At 42.0% G+C, this 20,114-nt stretch overlaps 30 non-coding genes and 48 pseudogenes across 30 annotated transcripts; all 78 read right to left on the reverse strand.

Annotated features, from left to right (window-relative positions):
• Positions 1–18: 18 nt before the first annotated feature.
• Positions 19–137, reverse strand: LOC133029481 (5S ribosomal RNA). Its single transcript, XR_009683603.1, has one exon. It is a non-coding gene; the product is annotated as a 5S ribosomal RNA (ribosomal RNA).
• Positions 138–276: 139 nt separating this feature from the next.
• On the reverse strand, positions 277–394 carry LOC133029827 (5S ribosomal RNA; annotated as a pseudogene).
• A 137-nt stretch (positions 395–531) lies between these two features.
• LOC133029833 (5S ribosomal RNA) lies at positions 532–646 on the reverse strand (annotated as a pseudogene).
• Positions 647–784: 138 nt separating this feature from the next.
• Positions 785–902, reverse strand: LOC133029818 (5S ribosomal RNA; annotated as a pseudogene).
• A 136-nt stretch (positions 903–1,038) lies between these two features.
• Positions 1,039–1,155, reverse strand: LOC133029754 (5S ribosomal RNA; annotated as a pseudogene).
• A 137-nt stretch (positions 1,156–1,292) lies between these two features.
• On the reverse strand, positions 1,293–1,409 carry LOC133029803 (5S ribosomal RNA; annotated as a pseudogene).
• Positions 1,410–1,547: 138 nt separating this feature from the next.
• On the reverse strand, positions 1,548–1,666 carry LOC133029748 (5S ribosomal RNA; annotated as a pseudogene).
• Positions 1,667–1,804: 138 nt separating this feature from the next.
• LOC133029826 (5S ribosomal RNA) lies at positions 1,805–1,921 on the reverse strand (annotated as a pseudogene).
• Positions 1,922–2,059: 138 nt separating this feature from the next.
• On the reverse strand, positions 2,060–2,179 carry LOC133029372 (5S ribosomal RNA; annotated as a pseudogene).
• A 137-nt stretch (positions 2,180–2,316) lies between these two features.
• On the reverse strand, positions 2,317–2,432 carry LOC133029636 (5S ribosomal RNA). Its single transcript, XR_009683759.1, has one exon. It is a non-coding gene; the product is annotated as a 5S ribosomal RNA (ribosomal RNA).
• Positions 2,433–2,570: 138 nt separating this feature from the next.
• LOC133029876 (5S ribosomal RNA) lies at positions 2,571–2,686 on the reverse strand (annotated as a pseudogene).
• A 138-nt stretch (positions 2,687–2,824) lies between these two features.
• On the reverse strand, positions 2,825–2,941 carry LOC133029613 (5S ribosomal RNA). The gene has a single exon (XR_009683736.1). It is a non-coding gene; the product is annotated as a 5S ribosomal RNA (ribosomal RNA).
• Positions 2,942–3,079: 138 nt separating this feature from the next.
• On the reverse strand, positions 3,080–3,192 carry LOC133029375 (5S ribosomal RNA; annotated as a pseudogene).
• Positions 3,193–3,329: 137 nt separating this feature from the next.
• On the reverse strand, positions 3,330–3,446 carry LOC133029768 (5S ribosomal RNA; annotated as a pseudogene).
• Positions 3,447–3,583: 137 nt separating this feature from the next.
• LOC133029647 (5S ribosomal RNA) lies at positions 3,584–3,700 on the reverse strand. Its single transcript, XR_009683771.1, has one exon. It is a non-coding gene; the product is annotated as a 5S ribosomal RNA (ribosomal RNA).
• Positions 3,701–3,839: 139 nt separating this feature from the next.
• LOC133029777 (5S ribosomal RNA) lies at positions 3,840–3,955 on the reverse strand (annotated as a pseudogene).
• Positions 3,956–4,093: 138 nt separating this feature from the next.
• LOC133029378 (5S ribosomal RNA) lies at positions 4,094–4,208 on the reverse strand (annotated as a pseudogene).
• Positions 4,209–4,346: 138 nt separating this feature from the next.
• LOC133029715 (5S ribosomal RNA) lies at positions 4,347–4,462 on the reverse strand (annotated as a pseudogene).
• A 137-nt stretch (positions 4,463–4,599) lies between these two features.
• LOC133029880 (5S ribosomal RNA) lies at positions 4,600–4,713 on the reverse strand (annotated as a pseudogene).
• Positions 4,714–4,851: 138 nt separating this feature from the next.
• LOC133029784 (5S ribosomal RNA) lies at positions 4,852–4,967 on the reverse strand (annotated as a pseudogene).
• A 138-nt stretch (positions 4,968–5,105) lies between these two features.
• On the reverse strand, positions 5,106–5,223 carry LOC133029767 (5S ribosomal RNA; annotated as a pseudogene).
• A 138-nt stretch (positions 5,224–5,361) lies between these two features.
• LOC133029453 (5S ribosomal RNA) lies at positions 5,362–5,480 on the reverse strand. The gene has a single exon (XR_009683571.1). It is a non-coding gene; the product is annotated as a 5S ribosomal RNA (ribosomal RNA).
• A 138-nt stretch (positions 5,481–5,618) lies between these two features.
• On the reverse strand, positions 5,619–5,735 carry LOC133029552 (5S ribosomal RNA). Its single transcript, XR_009683675.1, has one exon. It is a non-coding gene; the product is annotated as a 5S ribosomal RNA (ribosomal RNA).
• A 137-nt stretch (positions 5,736–5,872) lies between these two features.
• LOC133029364 (5S ribosomal RNA) lies at positions 5,873–5,984 on the reverse strand (annotated as a pseudogene).
• Positions 5,985–6,124: 140 nt separating this feature from the next.
• LOC133029751 (5S ribosomal RNA) lies at positions 6,125–6,240 on the reverse strand (annotated as a pseudogene).
• Positions 6,241–6,378: 138 nt separating this feature from the next.
• LOC133029604 (5S ribosomal RNA) lies at positions 6,379–6,497 on the reverse strand. Its single transcript, XR_009683726.1, has one exon. It is a non-coding gene; the product is annotated as a 5S ribosomal RNA (ribosomal RNA).
• Positions 6,498–6,635: 138 nt separating this feature from the next.
• LOC133029865 (5S ribosomal RNA) lies at positions 6,636–6,752 on the reverse strand (annotated as a pseudogene).
• A 138-nt stretch (positions 6,753–6,890) lies between these two features.
• Positions 6,891–7,009, reverse strand: LOC133029424 (5S ribosomal RNA). Its single transcript, XR_009683545.1, has one exon. It is a non-coding gene; the product is annotated as a 5S ribosomal RNA (ribosomal RNA).
• Positions 7,010–7,147: 138 nt separating this feature from the next.
• Positions 7,148–7,262, reverse strand: LOC133029917 (5S ribosomal RNA; annotated as a pseudogene).
• A 138-nt stretch (positions 7,263–7,400) lies between these two features.
• Positions 7,401–7,517, reverse strand: LOC133029561 (5S ribosomal RNA). The gene has a single exon (XR_009683685.1). It is a non-coding gene; the product is annotated as a 5S ribosomal RNA (ribosomal RNA).
• A 138-nt stretch (positions 7,518–7,655) lies between these two features.
• Positions 7,656–7,767, reverse strand: LOC133029779 (5S ribosomal RNA; annotated as a pseudogene).
• A 139-nt stretch (positions 7,768–7,906) lies between these two features.
• LOC133029791 (5S ribosomal RNA) lies at positions 7,907–8,026 on the reverse strand (annotated as a pseudogene).
• A 139-nt stretch (positions 8,027–8,165) lies between these two features.
• On the reverse strand, positions 8,166–8,284 carry LOC133029615 (5S ribosomal RNA). The gene has a single exon (XR_009683738.1). It is a non-coding gene; the product is annotated as a 5S ribosomal RNA (ribosomal RNA).
• Positions 8,285–8,422: 138 nt separating this feature from the next.
• Positions 8,423–8,538, reverse strand: LOC133029840 (5S ribosomal RNA; annotated as a pseudogene).
• A 138-nt stretch (positions 8,539–8,676) lies between these two features.
• On the reverse strand, positions 8,677–8,795 carry LOC133029626 (5S ribosomal RNA). The gene has a single exon (XR_009683749.1). It is a non-coding gene; the product is annotated as a 5S ribosomal RNA (ribosomal RNA).
• Positions 8,796–8,936: 141 nt separating this feature from the next.
• On the reverse strand, positions 8,937–9,054 carry LOC133029600 (5S ribosomal RNA). Its single transcript, XR_009683723.1, has one exon. It is a non-coding gene; the product is annotated as a 5S ribosomal RNA (ribosomal RNA).
• A 139-nt stretch (positions 9,055–9,193) lies between these two features.
• On the reverse strand, positions 9,194–9,312 carry LOC133029844 (5S ribosomal RNA). Its single transcript, XR_009683851.1, has one exon. It is a non-coding gene; the product is annotated as a 5S ribosomal RNA (ribosomal RNA).
• A 140-nt stretch (positions 9,313–9,452) lies between these two features.
• On the reverse strand, positions 9,453–9,571 carry LOC133029461 (5S ribosomal RNA). The gene has a single exon (XR_009683578.1). It is a non-coding gene; the product is annotated as a 5S ribosomal RNA (ribosomal RNA).
• Positions 9,572–9,709: 138 nt separating this feature from the next.
• Positions 9,710–9,828, reverse strand: LOC133029468 (5S ribosomal RNA). The gene has a single exon (XR_009683587.1). It is a non-coding gene; the product is annotated as a 5S ribosomal RNA (ribosomal RNA).
• A 140-nt stretch (positions 9,829–9,968) lies between these two features.
• Positions 9,969–10,084, reverse strand: LOC133029841 (5S ribosomal RNA; annotated as a pseudogene).
• A 137-nt stretch (positions 10,085–10,221) lies between these two features.
• LOC133029355 (5S ribosomal RNA) lies at positions 10,222–10,335 on the reverse strand (annotated as a pseudogene).
• Positions 10,336–10,473: 138 nt separating this feature from the next.
• On the reverse strand, positions 10,474–10,589 carry LOC133029806 (5S ribosomal RNA; annotated as a pseudogene).
• A 139-nt stretch (positions 10,590–10,728) lies between these two features.
• On the reverse strand, positions 10,729–10,844 carry LOC133029813 (5S ribosomal RNA; annotated as a pseudogene).
• Positions 10,845–10,984: 140 nt separating this feature from the next.
• LOC133029608 (5S ribosomal RNA) lies at positions 10,985–11,102 on the reverse strand. Its single transcript, XR_009683730.1, has one exon. It is a non-coding gene; the product is annotated as a 5S ribosomal RNA (ribosomal RNA).
• A 139-nt stretch (positions 11,103–11,241) lies between these two features.
• LOC133029431 (5S ribosomal RNA) lies at positions 11,242–11,360 on the reverse strand. Its single transcript, XR_009683550.1, has one exon. It is a non-coding gene; the product is annotated as a 5S ribosomal RNA (ribosomal RNA).
• A 139-nt stretch (positions 11,361–11,499) lies between these two features.
• On the reverse strand, positions 11,500–11,614 carry LOC133029918 (5S ribosomal RNA; annotated as a pseudogene).
• Positions 11,615–11,752: 138 nt separating this feature from the next.
• On the reverse strand, positions 11,753–11,869 carry LOC133029587 (5S ribosomal RNA). The gene has a single exon (XR_009683711.1). It is a non-coding gene; the product is annotated as a 5S ribosomal RNA (ribosomal RNA).
• Positions 11,870–12,255: 386 nt separating this feature from the next.
• LOC133029819 (5S ribosomal RNA) lies at positions 12,256–12,372 on the reverse strand (annotated as a pseudogene).
• Positions 12,373–12,507: 135 nt separating this feature from the next.
• LOC133029807 (5S ribosomal RNA) lies at positions 12,508–12,623 on the reverse strand (annotated as a pseudogene).
• A 136-nt stretch (positions 12,624–12,759) lies between these two features.
• Positions 12,760–12,878, reverse strand: LOC133029663 (5S ribosomal RNA). Its single transcript, XR_009683786.1, has one exon. It is a non-coding gene; the product is annotated as a 5S ribosomal RNA (ribosomal RNA).
• Positions 12,879–13,016: 138 nt separating this feature from the next.
• On the reverse strand, positions 13,017–13,132 carry LOC133029842 (5S ribosomal RNA; annotated as a pseudogene).
• A 138-nt stretch (positions 13,133–13,270) lies between these two features.
• On the reverse strand, positions 13,271–13,387 carry LOC133029769 (5S ribosomal RNA; annotated as a pseudogene).
• Positions 13,388–13,525: 138 nt separating this feature from the next.
• Positions 13,526–13,642, reverse strand: LOC133029838 (5S ribosomal RNA; annotated as a pseudogene).
• Positions 13,643–13,782: 140 nt separating this feature from the next.
• Positions 13,783–13,898, reverse strand: LOC133029843 (5S ribosomal RNA; annotated as a pseudogene).
• A 139-nt stretch (positions 13,899–14,037) lies between these two features.
• Positions 14,038–14,153, reverse strand: LOC133029766 (5S ribosomal RNA; annotated as a pseudogene).
• A 140-nt stretch (positions 14,154–14,293) lies between these two features.
• LOC133029648 (5S ribosomal RNA) lies at positions 14,294–14,410 on the reverse strand. The gene has a single exon (XR_009683772.1). It is a non-coding gene; the product is annotated as a 5S ribosomal RNA (ribosomal RNA).
• A 137-nt stretch (positions 14,411–14,547) lies between these two features.
• Positions 14,548–14,662, reverse strand: LOC133029881 (5S ribosomal RNA; annotated as a pseudogene).
• Positions 14,663–14,801: 139 nt separating this feature from the next.
• Positions 14,802–14,920, reverse strand: LOC133029391 (5S ribosomal RNA). Its single transcript, XR_009683515.1, has one exon. It is a non-coding gene; the product is annotated as a 5S ribosomal RNA (ribosomal RNA).
• Positions 14,921–15,061: 141 nt separating this feature from the next.
• Positions 15,062–15,177, reverse strand: LOC133029871 (5S ribosomal RNA; annotated as a pseudogene).
• A 140-nt stretch (positions 15,178–15,317) lies between these two features.
• Positions 15,318–15,435, reverse strand: LOC133029669 (5S ribosomal RNA). The gene has a single exon (XR_009683793.1). It is a non-coding gene; the product is annotated as a 5S ribosomal RNA (ribosomal RNA).
• A 140-nt stretch (positions 15,436–15,575) lies between these two features.
• Positions 15,576–15,692, reverse strand: LOC133029780 (5S ribosomal RNA; annotated as a pseudogene).
• A 140-nt stretch (positions 15,693–15,832) lies between these two features.
• Positions 15,833–15,948, reverse strand: LOC133029815 (5S ribosomal RNA; annotated as a pseudogene).
• Positions 15,949–16,086: 138 nt separating this feature from the next.
• On the reverse strand, positions 16,087–16,205 carry LOC133029449 (5S ribosomal RNA). The gene has a single exon (XR_009683567.1). It is a non-coding gene; the product is annotated as a 5S ribosomal RNA (ribosomal RNA).
• A 139-nt stretch (positions 16,206–16,344) lies between these two features.
• LOC133029446 (5S ribosomal RNA) lies at positions 16,345–16,463 on the reverse strand. Its single transcript, XR_009683564.1, has one exon. It is a non-coding gene; the product is annotated as a 5S ribosomal RNA (ribosomal RNA).
• Positions 16,464–16,604: 141 nt separating this feature from the next.
• LOC133029756 (5S ribosomal RNA) lies at positions 16,605–16,720 on the reverse strand (annotated as a pseudogene).
• Positions 16,721–16,856: 136 nt separating this feature from the next.
• On the reverse strand, positions 16,857–16,971 carry LOC133029802 (5S ribosomal RNA; annotated as a pseudogene).
• Positions 16,972–17,109: 138 nt separating this feature from the next.
• LOC133029836 (5S ribosomal RNA) lies at positions 17,110–17,224 on the reverse strand (annotated as a pseudogene).
• A 138-nt stretch (positions 17,225–17,362) lies between these two features.
• On the reverse strand, positions 17,363–17,479 carry LOC133029585 (5S ribosomal RNA). The gene has a single exon (XR_009683709.1). It is a non-coding gene; the product is annotated as a 5S ribosomal RNA (ribosomal RNA).
• Positions 17,480–17,617: 138 nt separating this feature from the next.
• On the reverse strand, positions 17,618–17,736 carry LOC133029708 (5S ribosomal RNA). The gene has a single exon (XR_009683832.1). It is a non-coding gene; the product is annotated as a 5S ribosomal RNA (ribosomal RNA).
• Positions 17,737–17,873: 137 nt separating this feature from the next.
• On the reverse strand, positions 17,874–17,990 carry LOC133029820 (5S ribosomal RNA; annotated as a pseudogene).
• A 138-nt stretch (positions 17,991–18,128) lies between these two features.
• Positions 18,129–18,246, reverse strand: LOC133029470 (5S ribosomal RNA). Its single transcript, XR_009683591.1, has one exon. It is a non-coding gene; the product is annotated as a 5S ribosomal RNA (ribosomal RNA).
• A 138-nt stretch (positions 18,247–18,384) lies between these two features.
• On the reverse strand, positions 18,385–18,499 carry LOC133029834 (5S ribosomal RNA; annotated as a pseudogene).
• Positions 18,500–18,637: 138 nt separating this feature from the next.
• On the reverse strand, positions 18,638–18,751 carry LOC133029916 (5S ribosomal RNA; annotated as a pseudogene).
• Positions 18,752–18,888: 137 nt separating this feature from the next.
• Positions 18,889–19,005, reverse strand: LOC133029614 (5S ribosomal RNA). The gene has a single exon (XR_009683737.1). It is a non-coding gene; the product is annotated as a 5S ribosomal RNA (ribosomal RNA).
• A 138-nt stretch (positions 19,006–19,143) lies between these two features.
• LOC133029586 (5S ribosomal RNA) lies at positions 19,144–19,260 on the reverse strand. The gene has a single exon (XR_009683710.1). It is a non-coding gene; the product is annotated as a 5S ribosomal RNA (ribosomal RNA).
• Positions 19,261–19,397: 137 nt separating this feature from the next.
• On the reverse strand, positions 19,398–19,512 carry LOC133029357 (5S ribosomal RNA; annotated as a pseudogene).
• Positions 19,513–19,650: 138 nt separating this feature from the next.
• On the reverse strand, positions 19,651–19,766 carry LOC133029726 (5S ribosomal RNA; annotated as a pseudogene).
• Positions 19,767–19,904: 138 nt separating this feature from the next.
• On the reverse strand, positions 19,905–20,022 carry LOC133029583 (5S ribosomal RNA). The gene has a single exon (XR_009683707.1). It is a non-coding gene; the product is annotated as a 5S ribosomal RNA (ribosomal RNA).
• Between the last annotated feature and the right edge of the window lie 92 nt (positions 20,023–20,114).

The raw sequence follows: 20,114 nt of genomic DNA on the forward strand, positions 1-20,114 counted from the left end.
TAAAAAACAAAAAATTTAGGGGTGCAACACGAGGACTTCCTGTGAGGTCACCCATCCTAGTACTACTCTCGCCCAAGCTCGCTTAACTGCGGAGTTCTGATGGGATCCGGTGCATTAGTGCTGGTATGATCGCACCCGAAATGTATTGTGCGGAATAGTCATTTATAGCGAACCCCTCTCCTCCCTCAAGCCAAGTACACAAATTTCCCGATTACAATAATCATTCCGAAATTATAATAAAGAAAAAGAATTAAAATTAAAAAAACAAAAATTTAGTGGGTGCAACACGAGGACTTCCCTGTGAGGTCACCCATCCTAGTACTACTCTCGCCCAAGCACGCTTAATCGCGGAGTTCGATGGGATCCGTGCATTAGTGCCGGTATGATCGCACCCGAAATGTATTGTGCGAATAGTCATTTATAGCGAACCCCTCTCCTCCCTCAAGCCAAGTACACAAATTTCCCGATTACAATAATCATTCCGAAATTATAATAAAGAAAAAGAATTAAAATTAAAAAACAAAAAATTTAGGGGTGCAACACGAGGACTTCCCAGAGGTCACCCATCCTAGTACTACTCTCGCCCAAGCACGCTTAACTCGCGAGTTCGATGGGATCCGGCATTAGTGCCGGTATGATCGCACCCGAAATGTATTGTGCGAATAGTCATTTATAGCGAACCCCTCTCCTCCCTCAAGCCAAGTACACAAATTTCCCGATTACAATAATCATTCCGAAATTATAATAAAGAAAAAGAATTAAAATTAAAAAAACAAAAAATTTAGGGGTGCAACACGAGGACTTCCTGTGAGGTCACCCATCCTAGTACTACTCTCGCCCAAGCACGCTTAACTCGCGGAAGTTCGATGGGATCCGGCATTAGTGCCGGTATGATCGCACCCGAAATGTATTGTGCGAATAGTCATTTATAGCGAACCCCTCTCCTCCCTCAAGCCAAGTACACAAATTTCCCGATTACAATAATCATTCCGAAATTATAATAAAGAAAAAGAATTAAAATTAAAAAAAAAAAATTTAGGGGTGCAACACGAGGACTTCCCAGAGGTCACCCATCCTAGTACTACTCTCGCCCAAGCACGCTTAACTCGGCGGAGTTCGATGGGATCCGGCATTAGTGCCGGTATGATCGCACCCGAAATGTATTGTGCGAATAGTCATTTATAGCGAACCCCTCTCCTCCCTCAAGCCAAGTACACAAATTTCCCGATTACAATAATCATTCCGAAATTATAATAAAGAAAAAGAATTAAAATTAAAAAACAAAAAATTTAGGGGTGCAACACGAGGACTTCCCAGAGGTCACCCATCCTAGTACTACTCTCGCCCAAGCACGCTTAATCGGCGGAGTTCGATGGGATCCGTGCATTAGTGCCGGTATGATCGCACCCGAAATGTATTGTGCGAATAGTCATTTATAGCGAACCCCTCTCCTCCCTCAAGCCAAGTACACAAATTTCCCGATTACAATAATCATTCCGAAATTATAATAAAGAAAAAGAATTAAAATTAAAAAAACAAAAAATTTAGGGGTGCAACACGAGGACTTCCTGTGAGGTCACCCATCCTAGTACTACTCTCGCCCAAGCACGCTTAACTCGCGGAAGTTCGATGGGATCCGTGCATTAGTGCCGGTATGATCGCACCCGAAATGTATTGTGCGAATAGTCATTTATAGCGAACCCCTCTCCTCCCTCAAGCCAAGTACACAAATTTCCCGATTACAATAATCATTCCGAAATTATAATAAAGAAAAAGAATTAAAATTAAAAAAACAAAAAATTTAGGGGTGCAACACGAGGACTTCCCAGAAGGTCACCCATCCTAGTACTACTCTTGCCCAAGCACGCTTAATCGGCGAGTTCGATGGGATCCGTGCATTAGTGCCGGTATGATCGCACCCGAAATGTATTGTGCGAATAGTCATTTATAGCGAACCCCTCTCCTCCCTCAAGCCAAGTACACAAATTTCCCGATTACAATAATCATTCCGAAATTATAATAAAGAAAAAGAATTAAAATTAAAAAAACAAAAAATTTAGGGGTGCAACACGAGGACTTCCCTGTGAGGTCACCCATCCTAGTACTACTCTCGCCCAAGCACGCTTAATCGGCGGAAGTTCGATGGGATCCGTGCATTAGTGCCGGTATGATCGCACCCGAAATGTATTGTGCGAATAGTCATTTATAGCGAACCCCTCTCCTCCCTCAAGCCAAGTACACAAATTTCCCGATTACAATAATCATTCCGAAATTATAATAAAGAAAAAGAATTAAAATTAAAAAACAAAAAATTTAGGGGTGCAACACGAGGACTTCCCAGAAGGTCACCCATCCTAGTACTACTCTTGCCCAAGCACGCTTAAACTCGGAGTTCGATGGGATCCGGCATTAGTGCCGGTATGATCGCACCCGAAATGTATTGTGCGAATAGTCATTTATAGCGAACCCCTCTCCTCCCTCAAGCCAAGTACACAAATTTCCCGATTACAATAATCATTCCGAAATTATAATAAAGAAAAAGAATTAAAATTAAAAAAACAAAAAATTTAGGGGTGCAACACGAGGACTTCCTCAGAGGTCACCCATCCTAGTACTACTCTCGCCCAAGCACGCTTAATCGCGAGTTCGATGGGATCCGTGCATTAGTGCCGGTATGATCGCACCCGAAATGTATTGTGCGAATAGTCATTTATAGCGAACCCCTCTCCTCCCTCAAGCCAAGTACACAAATTTCCCGATTACAATAATCATTCCGAAATTATAATAAAGAAAAAGAATTAAAATTAAAAAAACAAAAAATTTAGGGGTGCAACACGAGGACTTCCTGTGAGGTCACCCATCCTAGTACTACTCTCGCCCAAGCACGCTTAACTCGCGAGTTCGATGGGATCCGTGCATTAGTGCCGGTATGATCGCACCCGAAATGTATTGTGCGAATAGTCATTTATAGCGAACCCCTCTCCTCCCTCAAGCCAAGTACACAAATTTCCCGATTACAATAATCATTCCGAAATTATAATAAAGAAAAAGAATTAAAATTAAAAAAACAAAAAATTTAGGGGTGCAACACGAGGACTTCCAGAGGTCACCCATCCTAGTACTACTCTCGCCCAAGCACGCTTAATCGCGAGTTCGATGGGATCCGGCATTAGTGCCGGTATGATCGCACCCGAAATGTATTGTGCGAATAGTCATTTATAGCGAACCCCTCTCCTCCCTCAAGCCAAGTACACAAATTTCCCGATTACAATAATCATTCCGAAATTATAATAAAGAAAAAGAATTAAAATTAAAAACAAAAAATTTAGTGGGTGCAACACGAGGACTTCCCAGAGGTCACCCATCCTAGTACTACTCTCGCCCAAGCACGCTTAACTCGGCGAGTTCGATGGGATCCGTGCATTAGTGCCGGTATGATCGCACCCGAAATGTATTGTGCGAATAGTCATTTATAGCGAACCCCTCTCCTCCCTCAAGCCAAGTACACAAATTTCCCGATTACAATAATCATTCCGAAATTATAATAAAGAAAAAGAATTAAAATTAAAAAACAAAAAATTTAGGGGTGCAACACGAGGACTTCCTGTGAGGTCACCCATCCTAGTACTACTCTCGCCCAAGCACGCTTAATCGCGGAGTTCGATGGGATCCGTGCATTAGTGCCGGTATGATCGCACCCGAAATGTATTGTGCGAATAGTCATTTATAGCGAACCCCTCTCCTCCCTCAAGCCAAGTACACAAATTTCCCGATTACAATAATCATTCCGAAATTATAATAAAGAAAAAGAATTAAAATTAAAAAAACAAAAAATTTAGTGGGTGCAACACGAGGACTTCCTAGAGGTCACCCATCCTAGTACTACTCTCGCCCAAGCACGCTTAACTCGCGAGTTCGATGGGATCCGTGCATTAGTGCCGGTATGATCGCACCCGAAATGTATTGTGCGAATAGTCATTTATAGCGAACCCCTCTCCTCCCTCAAGCCAAGTACACAAATTTCCCGATTACAATAATCATTCCGAAATTATAATAAAGAAAAAGAATTAAAATTAAAAAAACAAAAAATTTAATGGTGCAACAGGAGGACTTCCCAGGAGGTCACCCATCCTAGTACTACTCTCGCCCAAGCACGCTTAATCATGAGTTCGATGGGATCCGGCATTAGTGCCGGTATGATCGCACCCGAAATGTATTGTGCGAATAGTCATTTATAGCGAACCCCTCTCCTCCCTCAAGCCAAGTACACAAATTTCCCGATTACAATAATCATTCCGAAATTATAATAAAGAAAAAGAATTAAAATTAAAAAAACAAAAAATTTAGGGGTGCAACACGAGGACTTCCCAGAGGTCACCCATCCTAGTACTACTCTCGCCCAAGCACGCTTAATCGCGGAGTTCGATGGGATCCGTGCATTAGTGCCGGTATGATCGCACCCGAAATGTATTGTGCGAATAGTCATTTATAGCGAACCCTCTCCTCCCTCAAGCCAAGTACACAAATTTCCCGATTACAATAATCATTCCGAAATTATAATAAAGAAAAAGAATTAAAATTAAAAAAACAAAAAATTTAGGGGTGCAACACGAGGACTTCCCAGAGGTCACCCATCCTAGTACTACTCTCGCCCAAGCACGCTTAATCGCAGTTCGATGGGATCCGTGCATTAGTGCCGGTATGATCGCACCCGAAATGTATTGTGCGAATAGTCATTTATAGCGAACCCCTCTCCTCCCTCAAGCCAAGTACACAAATTTCCCGATTACAATAATCATTCCGAAATTATAATAAAGAAAAAGAATTAAAATTAAAAAAACAAAAAATTTAGTGGTGCAACACGAGGACTTCCCAGAGGTCACCCATCCTAGTACTACTCTCGCCCAAGCACGCTTAACTCGCGAGTTCGATGGGATCCGTGCATTAGTGCCGGTATGATCGCACCCGAAATGTATTGTGCGAATAGTCATTTATAGCGAACCCCTCTCCTCCCTCAAGCCAAGTACACAAATTTCCCGATTACAATAATCATTCCGAAATTATAATAAAGAAAAAGAATTAAAATTAAAAAAACAAAAAATTTAGGGGTGCAACACGAGGACTTCCCTGTGAGGTCACCCATCCTAGTACTACTCTCGCCCAAGCACGCTTAACTCGCGAGTTCGATGGGATCCGTGCATTAGTGCCGGTATGATCGCACCCGAAATGTATTGTGCGAATAGTCATTTATAGCGAACCCCTCTCCTCCCTCAAGCCAAGTACACAAATTTCCCGATTACAATAATCATTCCGAAATTATAATAAAGAAAAAGAATTAAAATTAAAAAAACAAAAAATTTAGGGGTGCAACACGAGGACTTCCCAGGAGGTCACCCATCCTAGTACTACTCTCGCCCAAGCACGCTTAACTGCGGAGTTCTGATGGGATCCGGTTCATTAGTGCTGGTATGATCGCACCCGAAATGTATTGTGCGGAATAGTCATTTATAGCGAACCCCTCTCCTCCCTCAAGCCAAGTACACAAATTTCCCGATTACAATAATCATTCCGAAATTATAATAAAGAAAAAGAATTAAAATTAAAAAAACAAAAAATTTGGGGTGCAACACGAGGACTTCCCAGGAGGTCACCCATCCTAGTACTACTCTCGCCCAAGCACGCTTAATCGCGGAGTTCGATGGGATCCGTGCATTAGTGCCGGTATGATCGCACCCGAAATGTATTGTGCGAATAGTCATTTATAGCGAACCCCTCTCCTCCCTCAAGCCAAGTACACAAATTTCCCGATTACAATAATCATTCCGAAATTATAATAAAGAAAAAGAATTAAAATTAAAAAACAAAAAATTTAGGGGTGCAACACGAGGACTTCCAGAGGTCACCCATCCTAGTACTACTCTCGCCCAAGCACGCTTAATCTGAGTTCGATGGGATCCGGCATTAGTGCCGGTATGATCGCACCCGAAATGTATTGTGCGGAATAGTCATTTATAGCGAACCCCTCTCCTCCCTCAAGCCAAGTACACAAATTTCCCGATTACAATAATCATTCCGAAATTATAATAAAGAAAAAGAATTAAAATTAAAAAAAACAAAAAATTTAGGGGTGCAACACGAGGACTTCCCAGGAGGTCACCCATCCCAGTACTACTCTCGCCCAAGCACGCTTAATCGCGAGTTCGATGGGATCCGTGCATTAGTGCCGGTATGATCGCACCCGAAATGTATTGTGCGAATAGTCATTTATAGCGAACCCCTCTCCTCCCTCAAGCCAAGTACACAAATTTCCCGATTACAATAATCATTCCGAAATTATAATAAAGAAAAAGAATTAAAATTAAAAAAACAAAAAATTTAGGGGTGCAACACGAGGACTTCCCAGGAGGTCACCCATCCTAGTACTACTCTCGCCCAAGCACGCTTAACTGCGGAGTTCTGATGGGATCCGGTGCATTAGTGCTGGTATGATCGCACCCGAAATGTATTGTGCGGAATAGTCATTTATAGCGAACCCCTCTCCTCCCTCAAGCCAAGTACACAAATTTCCCGATTACAATAATCATTCCGAAATTATAATAAAGAAAAAGAATTAAAATTAAAAAACAAAAAATTTAGGGGTGCAACACGAGGACTTCCCAGAAGGTCACCCATCCTAGTACTACTCTCGCCCAAGCGCACTTAATCGGCGAGTTCGATGGGATCCGTGCATTAGTGCCGGTATGATCGCACCCGAAATGTATTGTGCGAATAGTCATTTATAGCGAACCCCTCTCCTCCCTCAAGCCAAGTACACAAATTTCCCGATTACAATAATCATTCCGAAATTATAATAAAGAAAAAGAATTAAAATTAAAAAAACAAAAAATTTAGGGGTGCAACACGAGGACTTCCCAGGAGGTCACCCATCCTAGTACTACTCTCGCCCAAGCACGCTTTACTGCGGAGTTCTGATGGGATCCGGTGCATTAGTGCTGGTATGATCGCACCCGAAATGTATTGTGCGAATAGTCATTTATAGCGAACCCCTCTCCTCCCTCAAGCCAAGTACACAAATTTCCCGATTACAATAATCATTCCGAAATTATAATAAAGAAAAAGAATTAAAATTAAAAAACAAAAAATTTAGTGGGTGCAACACGAGGACTTCCCAGAGGTCACCCATCCTAGTACTACTCTCGCCCAAGCACGCTTAATCGCGAGTTCGATGGGATCCGTGCATTAGTGCCGGTATGATCGCACCCGAAATGTATTGTGCGAATAGTCATTTATAGCGAACCCCTCTCCTCCCTCAAGCCAAGTACACAAATTTCCCGATTACAATAATCATTCCGAAATTATAATAAAGAAAAAGAATTAAAATTAAAAAAACAAAAAATTTAGGGGTGCAACACGAGGACTTCCCAGAAGGTCACCCATCCTAGTACTACTCTCGCCCAAGCACACTTAATCTCGGAGTTCGATGGGATCCGTGCATTAGTGCCGGTATGATCGCACCCGAAATGTATTGTGCGAATAGTCATTTATAGCGAACCCCTCTCCTCCCTCAAGCCAAGTACACAAATTTCCCGATTACAATAATCATTCCGAAATTATAATAAAGAAAAAGAATTAAAATTAAAAAAACAAAAAATTTAGGGGTGCAACACGAGGACGAGGTCACCCATCCTAGTACTACTCTCGCCCAAGCACGCTTAACTGCGGAGTTCTGATGGGATCCGGTGCATTAGTGCTGGTATGATCGCACCCGAAATGTATTGTGCGGAATAGTCATTTATAGCGAACCCCTCTCCTCCCTCAAGCCAAGTACACAAATTTCCCGATTACAATAATCATTCCGAAATTATAATAAAGAAAAAGAATTAAAATTAAAAAAACAAAAAATTTAGGGGTGCAACACGAGGACTTCCTGTGAGGTCACCCATCCTAGTACTACTCTCGCCCAAGCACGCTTAACTCGGCGGAAGTTCGATGGGATCCGTGCATTAGTGCCGGTATGATCGCACCCGAAATGTATTGTGCGGAATAGTCATTTATAGCGAACCCCTCTCCTCCCTCAAGCCAAGTACACAAATTTCCCGATTACAATAATCATTCCGAAATTATAATAAAGAAAAAGAATTAAAATTAAAAAAACAAAAAATTTAGGGGTGCAACACGAGGACTTCCCAGGAGGTCACCCATCCTAGTACTACTCTCGCCCAAGCACGCTTAACTGCGGAGTTCTGATGGGATCCGGTGCATTAGTGCTGGTATGATCGCACCCGAAATGTATTGTGCGAATAGTCATTTATAGCGAACCCCTCTCCTCCCTCAAGCCAAGTACACAAATTTCCCGATTACAATAATCATTCCGAAATTATAATAAAGAAAAAGAATTAAAATTAAAAAAACAAAAAATTTAGGGGTGCAACACGAGGACTTCCTGTGAGGTCACCCATCCTAGTACTACTCTCGCCCAAGCACGCTTAATCGCGAGTTCGATGGGATCCGTGCATTAGTGCCGGTATGATCGCACCCGAAATGTATTGTGGGAATAGTCATTTATAGCGAACCCCTCTCCTCCCTCAAGCCAAGTACACAAATTTCCCGATTACAATAATCATTCCGAAATTATAATAAAGAAAAAGAATTAAAATTAAAAAAACAAAAAATTTAGGGGTGCAACACGAGGACTTCCCAGGAGGTCACCCATCCTAGTACTACTCTCGCCCAAGCACGCTTAACTGCGGAGTTCTGATGGGATCCGGTGCATTAGTGCTGGTATGATCGCACCCGAAATGTATTGTGCGGAATAGTCATTTATAGCGAACCCCTCTCCTCCCTCAAGCCAAGTACACAAATTTCCCGATTACAATAATCATTCCGAAATTATAATAAAGAAAAAGAATTAAAATTAAAAAAAAACAAAAAATTTAGGGGTGCAACACGAGGACTTCCTAGGAGGTCACCCATCCTAGTACTACTCTCGCCCAAGCACGCTTAACTCGGCGAGTTCGATGGGATCCGTGCATTAGTGCCGGTATGATCGCACCCGAAATGTATTGTGCGAATAGTCATTTATAGCGAACCCTCTCTCCTCCCTCAAGCCAAGTACACAAATTTCCCGATTACAATAATCATTCCGAAATTATAATAAAGAAAAAGAATTAAAATTAAAAAAACAAAAAATTTAGGGGTGCAACACGAGGACTTCCCAGGAGGTCACCCATCCTAGTACTACTCTCGCCCAAGCACGCTTAACTGCGGAGTTCTGATGGGATCCGGTGCATTAGTGCCGGTATGATCGCACCCGAAATGTATTGTGCGGAATAGTCATTTATAGCGAACCCCTCTCCTCCCTCAAGCCAAGTACACAAATTTCCCGATTACAATAATCATTCCGAAATTATAATAAAGAAAAAGAATTAAAATTAAAAAAAACAAAAAATTTAGGGGTGCAACACGAGGACTTCCCAGGAGGTCACCCATCCTAGTACTACTCTCGCCCAAGCACGCTTAACTGCTGAGTTCTGATGGGATCCGGTGCATTAGTGCTGGTATGATCGCACCCGAAATGTATTGTGCGAATAGTCATTTATAGCGAACCCCTCTCCTCCCTCAAGCCAAGTACACAAATTTCCCGATTACAATAATCATTCCGAAATTATAATAAAGAAAAAGAATTAAAATTAAAAAAACAAAAAATTTAGGGGTGCAACACGAGGACTTCCCAGGAGGTCACCCATCCTAGTACTACTCTCGCCCAAGCACGCTTAACTCAGGAGTTCTGATGGGATCCGGTGCATTAGTGCTGGTATGATCGCACCCGAAATGTATTGTGCGAATAGTCATTTATAGCGAACCCCTCTCCTCCCTCAAGCCAAGTACACAAATTTCCCGATTACAATAATCATTCCGAAATTATAATAAAGAAAAAGAATTAAAATTAAAAAAAAACAAAAAATTTAGGGGTGCAACACGAGGACTTCCTGTGAGGTCACCCATCCTAGTACTACTCTCGCCCAAGCACGCTTAATCGCGAGTTCGATGGGATCCGTGCATTAGTGCCGGTATGATCGCACCCGAAATGTATTGTGCGAATAGTCATTTATAGCGAACCCCTCTCCTCCCTCAAGCCAAGTACACAAATTTCCCGATTACAATAATCATTCCGAAATTATAATAAAGAAAAAGAATTAAAATTAAAAAACAAAAAATTTAGGGGTGCAACACGAGGACTTCCCAGAGGTCACCCATCCTAGTACTACTCTCGCCCAAGCACGCTTAATCGCGAGTTCGATGGGATCCGGCATTAGTGCCGGTATGATCGCACCCGAAATGTATTGTGCGAATAGTCATTTATAGCGAACCCCTCTCCTCCCTCAAGCCAAGTACACAAATTTCCCGATTACAATAATCATTCCGAAATTATAATAAAGAAAAAGAATTAAAATTAAAAAAACAAAAAATTTAGGGGTGCAACACGAGGACTTCCTAGGAGGTCACCCATCCTAGTACTACTCTCGCCCAAGCACGCTTAATCGCGAGTTCGATGGGATCCGTGCATTAGTGCCGGTATGATCGCACCCGAAATGTATTGTGCGAATAGTCATTTATAGCGAACCCCTCTCCTCCCTCAAGCCAAGTACACAAATTTCCCGATTACAATAATCATTCCGAAATTATAATAAAGAAAAAGAATTAAAATTAAAAAAAACAAAAAATTTAGGGGTGCAACACGAGGACTTCCAAGGAGGTCACCCATCCTAGTACTACTCTCGCCCAAGCACGCTTAATCGCGAGTTCGATGGGATCCGTGCATTAGTGCCGGTATGATCGCACCCGAAATGTATTGTGCGGAATAGTCATTTATAGCGAACCCCTCTCCTCCCTCAAGCCAAGTACACAAATTTCCCGATTACAATAATCATTCCGAAATTATAATAAAGAAAAAGAATTAAAATTAAAAAAAACAAAAAATTTAGGGGTGCAACACGAGGACTTCCCAGGAGGTCACCCATCCTAGTACTACTCTCGCCCAAGCACGCTTAATCGGCGGAGTTCGATGGGATCCGTGCATTAGTGCCGGTATGATCGCACCCGAAATGTATTGTGCGAATAGTCATTTATAGCGAACCCCTCTCCTCCCTCAAGCCAAGTACACAAATTTCCCGATTACAATAATCATTCCGAAATTATAATAAAGAAAAAGAATTAAAATTAAAAAAAACAAAAAATTTAGGGGTGCAACACGAGGACTTCCTAGGAGGTCACCCATCCTAGTACTACTCTCGCCCAAGCACGCTTAACTGCGGAGTTCTGATGGGATCCGGTGCATTAGTGCTGGTATGATCGCACCCGAAATGTATTGTGCGGAATAGTCATTTATAGCGAACCCCTCTCCTCCCTCAAGCCAAGTACACAAATTTCCCGATTACAATAATCATTCCGAAATTATAATAAAGAAAAAGAATTAAAATTAAAAAACAAAAAATTTAGTGGGTGCAACACGAGGACTTCCCAGAGGTCACCCATCCTAGTACTACTCTCGCCCAAGCACGCTTAATCGCGAGTTCGATGGGATCCGTGCATTAGTGCCGGTATGATCGCACCCGAAATGTATTGTGCGAATAGTCATTTATAGCGAACCCCTCTCCTCCCTCAAGCCAAGTACACAAATTTCCCGATTACAATAATCATTCCGAAATTATAATAAAGAAAAAGAATTAAAATTAAAAAACAAAAAATTTAGTGGGTGCAACACGAGGACTTCCCGTGAGGTCACCCATCCTAGTACTACTCTCGCCCAAGCACGCTTAACTCGCGAGTTCGATGGGATCCGTGCATTAGTGCCGGTATGATCGCACCCGAAATGTATTGTGCGAATAGTCATTTATAGCGAACCCCTCTCCTCCCTCAAGCCAAGTACACAAATTTCCCGATTACAATAATCATTCCGAAATTATAATAAAGAAAAAGAATTAAAATTAAAAAAACAAAAAATTTAGGGGTGCAACACGAGGACGAGGTCACCCATCCTAGTACTACTCTCGCCCAAGCACGCTTAATCGCGAGTTCGATGGGATCCGTGCATTAGTGCCGGTATGATCGCACCCGAAATGTATTGTGCGAATAGTCATTTATAGCGAACCCCTCTCCTCCCTCAAGCCAAGTACACAAATTTCCCGATTACAATAATCATTCCGAAATTATAATAAAGAAAAAGAATTAAAATTAAAAAAAACAAAAAATTTAGGGGTGCAACACGAGGACTTCCTGTGAGGTCACCCATCCTAGTACTACTCTCGCCCAAGCACGCTTAATCGGCGAGTTCGATGGGATCCGTGCATTAGTGCCGGTATGATCGCACCCGAAATGTATTGTGCGAATAGTCATTTATAGCGAACCCCTCTCCTCCCTCAAGCCAAGTACACAAATTTCCCGATTACAATAATCATTCCGAAATTATAATAAAGAAAAAGAATTAAAATTAAAAAACAAAAAATTTAGGTGCAACACGAGGACTTCCCAGAGGTCACCCATCCTAGTACTACTCTCGCCCAAGCACGCTTAATCGCGGAGTTCGATGGGATCCGTGCATTAGTGCCGGTATGATCGCACCCGAAATGTATTGTGCGAATAGTCATTTATAGCGAACCCCTCTCCTCCCTCAAGCCAAGTACACAAATTTCCCGATTACAATAATCATTCCGAAATTATAATAAAGAAAAAGAATTAAAATTAAAAACAAAAAATTTAGGGGTGCAACACGAGGACTTCCCGTGAGGTCACCCATCCTAGTACTACTCTCGCCCAAGCACGCTTAACTCGCGGAAGTTCGATGGGATCCGTGCATTAGTGCCGGTATGATCGCACCCGAAATGTATTGTGCGAATAGTCATTTATAGCGAACCCCTCTCCTCCCTCAAGCCAAGTACACAAATTTCCCGATTACAATAATCATTCCGAAATTATAATAAAGAAAAAGAATTAAAATTAAAAAAACAAAAAATTTAGGGGTGCAACACGAGGACTTCCTGTGAGGTCACCCATCCTAGTACTACTCTCGCCCAAGCACGCTTAATCGCGAGTTCGATGGGATCCGTGCATTAGTGCCGGTATGATCGCACCCGAAATGTATTGTGCGAATAGTCATTTATAGCGAACCCCTCTCCTCCCTCAAGCCAAGTACACAAATTTCCCGATTACAATAATCATTCCGAAATTATAATAAAGAAAAAGAATTAAAATTAAAAAACAAAAAATTTAGTGGGTGCAACACGAGGACTTCCCAGAGGTCACCCATCCTAGTACTACTCTCGCCCAAGCACGCTTAACTCGGCGAGTTCGATGGGATCCGTGCATTAGTGCCGGTATGATCGCACCCGAAATGTATTGTGCGAATAGTCATTTATAGCGAACCCCTCTCCTCCCTCAAGCCAAGTACACAAATTTCCCGATTACAATAATCATTCCGAAATTATAATAAAGAAAAAGAATTAAAATTAAAAAACAAAAAATTTAGTGGGTGCAACACGAGGACTTCCTGTGAGGTCACCCATCCTAGTACTACTCTCGCCCAAGCACGCTTAATCGCGGAAGTTCGATGGGATCCGGCATTAGTGCCGGTATGATCGCACCCGAAATGTATTGTGCGAATAGTCATTTATAGCGAACCCCTCTCCTCCCTCAAGCCAAGTACACAAATTTCCCGATTACAATAATCATTCCGAAATTATAATAAAGAAAAAGAATTAAAATTAAAAAAAAACAAAAAATTTAGGGGTGCAACACGAGGACTTCCTGTGAGGTCACCCATCCTAGTACTACTCTCGCCCAAGCACGCTTAATCGCGAGTTCGATGGGATCCGTGCATTAGTGCCGGTATGATCGCACCCGAAATGTATTGTGCGAATAGTCATTTATAGCGAACCCCTCTCCTCCCTCAAGCCAAGTACACAAATTTCCCGATTACAATAATCATTCCGAAATTATAATAAAGAAAAAGAATTAAAATTAAAAAAAACAAAAAATTTAGGGGTGCAACACGAGGACTTCCCAAGAGGTCACCCATCCTAGTACTACTCTCGCCCAAGCACGCTTAATCGCGAGTTCGATGGGATCCGTGCATTAGTGCCGGTATGATCGCACCCGAAATGTATTGTGCGAATAGTCATTTATAGCGAACCCCTCTCCTCCCTCAAGCCAAGTACACAAATTTCCCGATTACAATAATCATTCCGAAATTATAATAAAGAAAAAGAATTAAAATTAAAAAAAAACAAAAAATTTAGGGGTGCAACACGAGGACTTCCTGTGAGGTCACCCATCCTAGTACTACTCTCGCCCAAGCACGCTTAATCGCGGAGTTCGATGGGATCCGTGCATTAGTGCCGGTATGATCGCACCCGAAATGTATTGTGCGAATAGTCATTTATAGCGAACCCCTCTCCTCCCTCAAGCCAAGTACACAAATTTCCCGATTACAATAATCATTCCGAAATTATAATAAAGAAAAAGAATTAAAATTAAAAAACAAAAAATTTAGGGGTGCAACACGAGGACTTCCCAGAGGTCACCCATCCTAGTACTACTCTCGCCCAAGCACGCTTAATCGCGAGTTCGATGGGATCCGTGCATTAGTGCCGGTATGATCGCACCCGAAATGTATTGTGCAGAATAGTCATTTATAGCGAACCCCTCTCCTCCCTCAAGCCAAGTACACAAATTTCCCGATTACAATAATCATTCCGAAATTATAATAAAGAAAAAGAATTAAAATTAAAAAAACAAAAAATTTAGGGGTGCAACACGAGGACTTCCCAGGAGGTCACCCATCCTAGTACTACTCTCGCCCAAGCACGCTTAACTGCGGAGTTCTGATGGGATCCGGTGCATTAGTGCAGGTATGATCGCACCCGAAATGTATTGTGCGGAATAGTCATTTATAGCGAACCCCTCTCCTCCCTCAAGCCAAGTACACAAATTTCCCGATTACAATAATCATTCCGAAATTATAATAAAGAAAAAGAATTAAAATTAAAAAAAAACAAAAAATTTAGGGGTGCAACACGAGGACTTCCCAGAGGTCACCCATCCTAGTACTACTCTCGCCCAAGCACGCTTAATCGGCGAGTTCGATGGGATCCGTGCATTAGTGCAGGTATGATCGCACCCGAAATGTATTGTGCGGAATAGTCATTTATAGCGAACCCCTCTCCTCCCTCAAGCCAAGTACACAAATTTCCCGATTACAATAATCATTCCGAAATTATAATAAAGAAAAAGAATTAAAATTAAAAAAAACAAAAAATTTAGGGGTGCAACACGAGGACTTCCTGTGAGGTCACCCATCCTAGTACTACTCTCGCCCAAGCACGCTTAACTCGGCGAGTTCGATGGGATCCGTGCATTAGTGCCGGTATGATCGCACCCGAAATGTATTGTGCGAATAGTCATTTATAGCGAACCCCTCTCCTCCCTCAAGCCAAGTACACAAATTTCCCGATTACAATAATCATTCCGAAATTATAATAAAGAAAAAGAATTAAAATTAAAAAAAAACAAAAAATTTAGGGGTGCAACACGAGGACTTCCTGTGAGGTCACCCATCCTAGTACTACTCTCGCCCAAGCACGCTTAAATCGCGAGTTCGATGGGATCCGTGCATTAGTGCCGGTATGATCGCACCCGAAATGTATTGTGCGAATAGTCATTTATAGCGAACCCCTCTCCTCCCTCAAGCCAAGTACACAAATTTCCCGATTACAATAATCATTCCGAAATTATAATAAAGAAAAAGAATTAAAATTAAAAAAAAACAAAAAATTTAGGGGTGCAACACGAGGACTTCCTAGGAGGTCACCCATCCTAGTACTACTCTCGCCCAAGCACGCTTAATCATGAGTTCGATGGGATCCGTGCATTAGTGCCGGTATGATCGCACCCGAAATGTATTGTGCGAATAGTCATTTATAGCGAACCCCTCTCCTCCCTCAAGCCAAGTACACAAATTTCCCGATTACAATAATCATTCCGAAATTATAATAAAGAAAAAGAATTAAAATTAAAAAAACAAAAAATTTAGTGGTGCAACACGAGGACTTCCCAGGAGGTCACCCATCCTAGTACTACTCTCGCCCAAGCACGCTTAACTGCGGAGTTCTGATGGGATCCGGTGCATTAGTGCTGGTATGATCGCACCCGAAATGTATTGTGCGGAATAGTCATTTATAGCGAACCCCTCTCCTCCCTCAAGCCAAGTACACAAATTTCCCGATTACAATAATCATTCCGAAATTATAATAAAGAAAAAGAATTAAAATTAAAAAAACAAAAAATTTAGGGGTGCAACACGAGGACTTCCCAGGAGGTCACCCATCCTAGTACTACTCTCGCCCAAGCACGCTTAACTGCGAAGTTCTGATGGGATCCGGTGCATTAGTGCTGGTATGATCGCACCCGAAATGTATTGTGCGGAATAGTCATTTATAGCGAACCCCTCTCCTCCCTCAAGCCAAGTACACAAATTTCCCGATTACAATAATCATTCCGAAATTATAATAAAGAAAAAGAATTAAAATTAAAAAAAAACAAAAAATTTAGGGGTGCAACACGAGGACTTCCCAGGAGGTCACCCATCCTAGTACTACTCTCGCCCAAGCACGCTTAATCATGAGTTCGATGGGATCCGTGCATTAGTGCCGGTATGATCGCACCCGAAATGTATTGTGCGAATAGTCATTTATAGCGAACCCCTCTCCTCCCTCAAGCCAAGTACACAAATTTCCCGATTACAATAATCATTCCGAAATTATAATAAAGAAAAAGAATTAAAATTAAAAAAAAAAAATTTAGGGGTGCAACACGAGGACTTCCCAAGAGGTCACCCATCCTAGTACTACTCTCGCCCAAGCACGCTTAATCGCGAGTTCGATGGGATCCGGCATTAGTGCCGGTATGATCGCACCCGAAATGTATTGTGCGAATAGTCATTTATAGCGAACCCCTCTCCTCCCTCAAGCCAAGTACACAAATTTCCCGATTACAATAATCATTCCGAAATTATAATAAAGAAAAAGAATTAAAATTAAAAAACAAAAAATTTAGTGGGTGCAACACGAGGACTTCCAGAGGTCACCCATCCTAGTACTACTCTCGCCCAAGCACGCTTAATCGCGGAGTTCGATGGGATCCGTGCATTAGTGCCGGTATGATCGCACCCGAAATGTATTGTGCGAATAGTCATTTATAGCGAACCCCTCTCCTCCCTCAAGCCAAGTACACAAATTTCCCGATTACAATAATCATTCCGAAATTATAATAAAGAAAAAGAATTAAAATTAAAAAAACAAAAAATTTAGGGGTGCAACACGAGGACTTCCCGTGAGGTCACCCATCCTAGTACTACTCTCGCCCAAGCACGCTTAATCGCGGAGTTCGATGGGATCCGTGCATTAGTGCTGGTATGATCGCACCCGAAATGTATTGTGCGAATAGTCATTTATAGCGAACCCCTCTCCTCCCTCAAGCCAAGTACACAAATTTCCCGATTACAATAATCATTCCGAAATTATAATAAAGAAAAAGAATTAAAATTAAAAAAACAAAAAATTTAGGGGTGCAACACGAGGACTTCCTGTGAGGTCACCCATCCTAGTACTACTCTCGCCCAAGCACGCTTAATCGCGGAAGTTCGATGGGATCCCGTGCATTAGTGCTGGTATGATCGCACCCGAAATGTATTGTGCGAATAGTCATTTATAGCGAACCCCTCTCCTCCCTCAAGCCAAGTACACAAATTTCCCGATTACAATAATCATTCCGAAATTATAATAAAGAAAAAGAATTAAAATTAAAAAACAAAAAATTTAGGGGTGCAACACGAGGACTTCCTGTGAGGTCACCCATCCTAGTACTACTCTCGCCCAAGCACGCTTAATCGGCGAGTTCGATGGGATCCGTGCATTAGTGCCGGTATGATCGCACCCGAAATGTATTGTGCGAATAGTCATTTATAGCGAACCCCTCTCCTCCCTCAAGCCAAGTACACAAATTTCCCGATTACAATAATCATTCCGAAATTATAATAAAGAAAAAGAATTAAAATTAAAAAAACAAAAAATTTAGGGGTGCAACACGAGGACTTCCCAGAGGTCACCCATCCTAGTACTACTCTCGCCCAAGCACGCTTAACTGCGGAGTTCTGATGGGATCCGGTGCATTAGTGCTGGTATGATCGCACCCGAAATGTATTGTGCGAATAGTCATTTATAGCGAACCCCTCTCCTCCCTCAAGCCAAGTACACAAATTTCCCGATTACAATAATCATTCCGAAATTATAATAAAGAAAAAGAATTAAAATTAAAAAAACAAAAAATTTAGGGGTGCAACACGAGGACTTCCCAGAGGTCACCCATCCTAGTACTACTCTCGCCCAAGCACGCTTAACTCGCGAGTTCGATGGGATCCGGCATTAGTGCCGGTATGATCGCACCCGAAATGTATTGTGCGAATAGTCATTTATAGCGAACCCCTCTCCTCCCTCAAGCCAAGTACACAAATTTCCCGATTACAATAATCATTCCGAAATTATAATAAAGAAAAAGAATTAAAATTAAAAAAACAAAAAATTTAGGGGTGCAACACGAGGACTTCCCAGAGGTCACCCATCCTAGTACTACTCTCGCCCAAGCACGCTTAATCGCGAGTTCGATGGGATCCGGCATTAGTGCTGGTATGATCGCACCCGAAATGTATTGTGCGAATAGTCATTTATAGCGAACCCCTCTCCTCCCTCAAGCCAAGTACACAAATTTCCCGATTACAATAATCATTCCGAAATTATAATAAAGAAAAAGAATTAAAATTAAAAAACAAAAAATTTAGGGGTGCAACACGAGGACTTCCTGTGAGGTCACCCATCCTAGTACTACTCTCGCCCAAGCACGCTTAACTCGCGAGTTCGATGGGATCCGTGCATTAGTGCCGGTATGATCGCACCCGAAATGTATTGTGCGAATAGTCATTTATAGCGAACCCCTCTCCTCCCTCAAGCCAAGTACACAAATTTCCCGATTACAATAATCATTCCGAAATTATAATAAAGAAAAAGAATTAAAATTAAAAAAACAAAAAATTTAGGGGTGCAACACGAGGACTTCCCGTGAGGTCACCCATCCTAGTACTACTCTCGCCCAAGCACGCTTAATCGCGGAGTTCGATGGGATCCGTGCATTAGTGCCGGTATGATCGCACCCGAAATGTATTGTGCGAATAGTCATTTATAGCGAACCCCTCTCCTCCCTCAAGCCAAGTACACAAATTTCCCGATTACAATAATCATTCCGAAATTATAATAAAGAAAAAGAATTAAAATTAAAAAACAAAAAATTTAGGGGTGCAACACGAGGACTTCCCTGAGGTCACCCATCCTAGTACTACTCTCGCCCAAGCACGCTTAATCGCGAGTTCGATGGGATCCGTGCATTAGTGCCGGTATGATCGCACCCGAAATGTATTGTGCGAATAGTCATTTATAGCGAACCCCTCTCCTCCCTCAAGCCAAGTACACAAATTTCCCGATTACAATAATCATTCCGAAATTATAATAAAGAAAAAGAATTAAAATTAAAAAACAAAAAATTTAGTGGGTGCAACACGAGGACTTCCCAGAGGTCACCCATCCTAGTACTACTCTCGCCCAAGCACGCTTAACTCGCGAGTTCGATGGGATCCGTGCATTAGTGCCGGTATGATCGCACCCGAAATGTATTGTGCGAATAGTCATTTATAGCGAACCCCTCTCCTCCCTCAAGCCAAGTACACAAATTTCCCGATTACAATAATCATTCCGAAATTATAATAAAGAAAAAGAATTAAAATTAAAAAAACAAAAAATTTAGGGGTGCAACACGAGGACTTCCCAGAAGGTCACCCATCCTAGTACTACTCTCGCCCAAGCACGCTTAACTCGGCGAGTTCGATGGGATCCGTGCATTAGTGCCGGTATGATCGCACCCGAAATGTATTGTGCGAATAGTCATTTATAGCGAACCCCTCTCCTCCCTCAAGCCAAGTACACAAATTTCCCGATTACAATAATCATTCCGAA

The sequence above is a fragment of the Cannabis sativa genome, chromosome 7, assembly GCF_029168945.1.
Source record: "Cannabis sativa cultivar Pink pepper isolate KNU-18-1 chromosome 7, ASM2916894v1, whole genome shotgun sequence".
NCBI lineage: Eukaryota > Viridiplantae > Streptophyta > Magnoliopsida > Rosales > Cannabaceae > Cannabis > Cannabis sativa.